The sequence below is a fragment of the Uloborus diversus genome, chromosome 10, assembly GCF_026930045.1.
Source record: "Uloborus diversus isolate 005 chromosome 10, Udiv.v.3.1, whole genome shotgun sequence".
Classification (NCBI taxonomy): Eukaryota; Metazoa; Arthropoda; class Arachnida; order Araneae; family Uloboridae; genus Uloborus; species Uloborus diversus.
In genome coordinates, this window is record NC_072740.1 from 18,597,892 (window position 1) to 18,604,367 (window position 6,476).

The following is a 6,476-nucleotide window of genomic DNA, read 5'->3' on the forward strand; positions in this document are numbered from 1 at the left end:
ATATTTATTAATTCATTTATTATTTTCATTGTTTTGTAAAGAAGGACAAAAAAAACCTCTGCCATTCGCAAATTATAAGTGTTTAACGTTAGTGTTAAGTGTTTAACGTCCCAGGGGCGGTGCATTTTTTTTTTCTTAATGCAGAAAGAATAACGGCAAAAAATCCTCACTGGTTCGTAAAAAATTCACATGTTTTTTACGGTCGGCAAATGAAATCTCTTTTTTTTTTCTTTAGCAAAAAAAAAATAATAATAATAATAATAATAAGGGGGAAAAATACCGCTCCGTGAATTTTTTGCAAAAGCTCTTGACGGTCCGCGCGTCAAACACGGTTGAGAAACGCTGGTCTAGATCATCGAGAAGAGATAATGGAGGGAGTGAAGATTTTCATTCGTGAAACAAAGACACCAAGTCACTTGATAGATTTTAAAGCCAAGTATTGTGGAAGAAATCAGGTTTCTTTCCCTAGTTTCCCGCAAAACGTGTCAACCATTCGTTGTTGCTACGTCACGTGACTTGAGATCTTTGCCCAAACTTTTGCTAAGCCATTGATTGGACTTGCTGCCTCCAATTACTAATTCCTGCTCTAAGGTATAGATGACTTCCCAGTAAGAAAATTTTTCTAGCTATGAATCAGAAATATTAGCAGTCATTGTTCATTAAAGCAGTGAAGATATTTCGACATTCTTTGTGAACACCAAATTTACAGTTGATACTGATTGTGATCCGATCACGAAAACGTTACTTAAGTACATAACGCTTTAAAATTTCCCTTTATGCTATGTTCCTCGAAGAGTTTAAATATAAATATACAGCTGTGAAGCGTCACCGCATCTGCCGTAAAATGGGCGCAAGGCACGCAACCGTTTGCACAAACACTCATTTTGATAATTAAGTTTTATCATTTGGATCTGCTGCTCAATCGTGTAACTTGTCATGTCGATTTGGGCATCAGTGACTGAATAATTAAGAAAAACAACATTGCCAGTTCAGGCCACTAACATCTACTCTTGTCAATTGAAAAAACCCTTTATTAACGGAAAATAAAACTAATGAAAAGTTTCATAGTGATAAGCCATTAAATTATATTTCAATTAAGCATTCTGTATGGATTTTTGCATTGCTTTATTTCTTCAAAAATCTTCAATTATTCTTTCAATTTTAACACAGTTTAAAAGTTCTTACTCTATATACAAAATGCTCAAGTTATTGAATTTTTCTTCTCCTATAAACTACTACCTAAAAACTTATTTCGTGTTTAGTTAAGTTTATGTTTAATTTAGGATTCGGTGAGCAGTCAGTTGGGTTAGGTAGTAGTTCATAGGAGGCGCCGACTTTAAAAGGGGATTAAGAATTAATAAATCGTACATTATCAGTTACTCGTAGGTATTAAAATAGTTTATCGTATAGTAATTAAAATCAATGTTTATTCTATAATTGGGTGTTTAGTTTATTAGATTTTGTACTAGAACTGTACAATAAATTTGAATTATAGGTTTGGGTTGTAAATCGCATGTGAAAGTGACCAATTAATTTTTACTTTTTAGTTCTTGGTGTTTTTTTGAGAGAAAAAGCTTCTTTTTTTCTTTCTTTTTTTTTTTTTTTTTTGACAATAAGTTATTGTTTTTATAAAAGTGATTTTTATTGAGGAAAACAGAATTACAATAACGATGCACTTTAAATTAAGAAAACTTGCAACTTTAAATATTCAGATCCATGAATGAACAGGTTCATGCACGGGGGGGGGGGGGGGGAGCAGGATTCGTACGGTCCTCCAAAAGTACTTAACTTTGTTTTTGTTTTTACTTGCCCTTCAAGGTGCTTGAAACTACTTATTTTTATTTTATTTTATTTTATTTTATTTTTATTTTATTTTATTTATTTATTTATTTTTTTTTTTGCGCGTGCAGAAACGCAAACTACTCTGTTGTTTATGCTTAGAAAAATTACGAGTGCAATGCGAAGATAAATTTAAATGTTCAAACAAACTTTATTAATTGAGAAAAAAAGGAGAATGTCAAATTTATTAAATCGAAAACGAAATCCGGAATAAACAACTCTCCCAATTTTAACGAAACTCTCGTTACGTTTCTGTTGAATGTACCATTTTACTGTTTATTTATCCCATTCTTCAAATGGTACTTAAATTTCCAATTTCTTAAAATGTAACTCAGTGTTTATATCATTCAATAATTTTTAGTGACTAATTTTATCTCTTCGCGATCGTTTGTTGCAATATTTTTTTACTGAAGAAGTTAATGATAATATGGAGATTCTTCTCTCTCACCTTCTACTGTATTGCTCAAAATTCTTACCTCGCAAGACTTCCCCTCTTATTTTCACTGAGAAGTTGATGGTTTGAATGAATTGACAATGATTTTTAATACCTCTACAGCTCTTAATTTTTCATTTCCCATTGCGTTTCAGACCTTTCAGTTTTAAAATAAATGCAGCAATGAAATACTAATAAATTGGAAAAAAGTTTTTAATGAACTGAGCAAGTATTTCACCAAAAATTTACTTTTTGTTTTAACATTTTTCCGTCCATGAAACTTAGATCTATTTTGAAGCTTAATTTAAGTTTCATGATTTTTTTTTTTTTTTTTTGAAGATGTCTACTATTTGAATTTAGTTTTCTTAATTTCTACATCATATGAGTGAATAAAAAAACTGTGTTTTGGAGGCATACATCGAACACGTGCTTTATCGAATTCACGCAGCGCTAGTTTTTAATGTTTTCACTTAATTATACTTAAGCTAGTACTATTTTAAGTGTACAATTTTGTGCAAGACTACGCAGTTTTAAATAAAACTCCAAATTAAAACATGCTGCGCATTTTTGAATTTGGTTGTTCGACATTTTTTAAGGTGCTTAAAAAGTCCTTAATCAGCCCTAAATTTTGATTTCGGAAATTGAATATGACCCCTATGGGTGGGGAAGACTGTGCACTCCTTTTCTCAGACCCCAAAATTGAAAGGTGCCCCAATATGCACAAAATGAAGTGAAGCAACTATTACGTTAGTTAATAACGCTTAGCTTCTTCAGAATTTCCAGTGCGGCTATGATTAAACATATTGTGTGTTCAAGCGTGAATAGTTTCAACATCCGTGTTAATACAGTAAAACCTGTAAAGTTGACCACCTTTGTAAGTTGACCACCTGTCTAAGTTGACCGCTTTTGTCAGGAACGGAATTAGTCCTATCTTACGTAATAAGGGAAAACCTCTGTAACTTGATCACCTCTCTATCTTGACCACCTGTCTATCTTGACCACTAATATACACCAGCTTTGGTTTGGAGCATTGTAAAAAACCCTTTGTAAATTGACCACTAGGCAAAAGCATTAGATTGTACTAAAAGTTTCATCAGTTATGCCTCAAATAAGTAACCAGACATTTTAGAAAAACCTATGAATATTTATGTTTTCATCGAAAAACATTGGGCTAATATTGAGGGCCAGAAAATGAGCCAAACTTCAATAAGGATTCATTTTGTTGAAAAATAGGTAACCATGGTTACAAATGTACAAGAAAATCATATCAAATGAAGAATTGAGTCACTTTTGACTTGTTATGAATTTTTAGGAATTGTTGATATCAAGTAAGTAGTTTTTTATAAGCAATGAGGCATTTTTTGTTTTGATCAATTCACAGAAATTTTAAATTTGTATGATACTTTATGCATCGTTCTGGTAAATAATCTCTAAAAATATTTAAACAACATTTTTTCTTATTGTTTTAAAGTAATGTTAAACAATGAAAGTGAGTTTAAAGTATTCTAATTAGTTAAAAAATAAATGCATGGGACAAGAAATGACAAAAAAAAAAAGTTTTCATTACTACCCTCTATAAGTTGACCACCTGTCTAAGTTGACCACTAAAGTACTGCACCGCAAGTGGTCAACTTACACAGGTTTCACTGTACTTGCAACACAAAACCCTTTGGATTTCTTGTCCAGTTGCAATGGAGATACTTGGATTTTATTCCGCTGATGTTTCACTTGTAAGCATTAATGAATATTTTAAAACATGTTATTATATAAATTTATATTTTTTGTTGATATGCATTTGATGGGGTTCCAATAAATTGTAACTCAGGGTGGCGACAGATCAGGGAGATCAGGGAAAAGTCAGGGAACTTTATTAATCAGGAAAAAGTCAGGGAAATATCAGGGAATTTCGAAAAAATAACAAAAAATCAGGAAAAATTGATTTTATGAAGAAATTTTTTTTTTTTTGGTTAAAAAAATAAGTTCTCTAATTCCCTACGCATTTTCTGCCAATTATCTGTTCAAAAAAAAAAGCAAAATTAATGAGGTGCGATTAGACACTACCACATATTTGTGCATCTTTTTTCCTCAATGTCAAAGTATTGAATCTTACTTATTAACCACAGGATGAACTTCCTAAGATTGTTTCTGTGTCAGTTAGGTTGTTTATTTTACCTAGCTTGAAATTTCCTTTCACGCTTTCAATACTATGTGAAATAAACAACCATACAGGCAAAGAGGAAGCCTTCAGCTCCTTTGCCTTTATTCCATTGTTTCGAAGTAATTAGCGTACTATAATCACGATTTTAAGAAGAAATCTTTGGTTTTTGAATTAATACTGATAAAAGCTTAAAAGTTGTTACTTCTTTGCGTTTTTAATTTAATTGCTAAAATTGAACTTTCAATAAAAAAAACTTTGTTTTTTGCCGTAATACTATTTGTTGTTGCCGCAGATTATAAAGGCTTTCTGTTCTTCAGACTTAAATGATTCTTTTATTTTATAACCAAGTTGTATTCTTCTTTTATGCATTTTAAAAATAACTAATTGCTTTTTTTTTCTGTTTTTTTTTTTTTTTTTTTTTTTTTTTTTTTGCATTTCAAAGTTGTTTGTTACTAAAGCAATCTAAGATTTTTTTTTTCGTTACATACTGAAATCATTTGAAATGGAGTTAACTTGTGTACTTAAGTAAATATCTTTATTTTTTATTGTTAAAATGCTGTATTCATTCATTAAAACCTATCTTCTTTATTAGAGAAAAGCTCCCTATGAATGGATGTCAAATGGTTTCATCTGTTTTGCATAAATATGTCATTTATATAAGAATAACTACATTACTTCTATTCTTTCACTATTACTTGTTATTCTTGCAACAATTATTATACTGTTTGAAAATTTAGTTCAAAATAATTTCAATTACTTTTTAGTTCTATCATAAATACACATATATGTTTTTTAGAGTGATTTTAATAGTTTCTTAAAATTCTCATGCTAAGTGGTTTCTGGAAGTAAAGTTTTTTTTTTTTTTTTAATTTTCTATAATCTTTCCATGTAGAAAAATTAATATACTGTTTTGTAGGTTTTTTTTTTCAAAAAAATTGACTTGATATGTTTTTTTTAACCATTTTATTTAAAAAGTAGCATCTTTTTAAAATATATCTTTAGTTCAACAACATTACACAACTTAAAACGTTTAAAATACTGCATTTTATACAAACATACAATGGATTTCAAGTAGAGCAAAGAAAGAAAACCATTATCATTGGCAACGTAAATCAGGGAAATTTGGTGAACTTAATCAGGGAAATCAGGGAAAAATCAGGAAACTTTTTTTTCACAGTTCTTGTCGCCACCCTGTAACTGCTTTTGGATTTATCGAATTACTTTAAAGTTATCCTACAAACCTATGTGCGCAGTGTACCTATGTACTATTTGCTGTAACCAATTGAAACTGATAAATTATGCAACAGAAAAGTTAGGGTTTATATTTTAAAAGCAATCACAGAAAAGTTATTCCGAAATACTCGAAAACGGTTTGGATATACAAACATCGATTCAGAAAAATAATAATAATAATAATAATAATTGTTTAATTCATTAAAAAAATGGTAATGCAAATGTTTTCTAGTATTGTAATATGCTTCATAAAAAATGTGCTAGTATTATTTATCTTTATTTATTATTATTTCATTTAAAAATATTTATACCATTAGAAAATAACCCAGTTATCTATTAATAAGCAACATAGTTATGCAATTAGATTCATCTGCTTATTCATTTTGTTAAATGTGATTAATAGTAAAAAAAATTGCTTAACAGTAGTTGCTTCGTAAATAACATTTCCTTTGCGGATATACTATTGTGTAATATAGGACAGTCAGGAGGAATGAGTCAGTGACAAAAATAGAACAGCTGCATTTACATGTCGAAATAAAAAGTAATATGATTTCAAACTTTTCCCATACAGTCAGTTTTAAAAGTGATCATTTTTTAAATACTATGTTAATTATATGCAATGACATAATTATGGGGAGAAGACGAAGAGGTTTCACCACGCAGACCGTGCCATTGACATTTTCAGGCTTTTTTTTTTTTTTTTTTTTTTTAGGGAAAGGGGGGATGGTGCACCCATAAAATGCTTCATAGCATTTTATGGGTGCACCATCACCCTTCTGGTGGGGGGATTCTTTGATGTATGAAATGGAATAA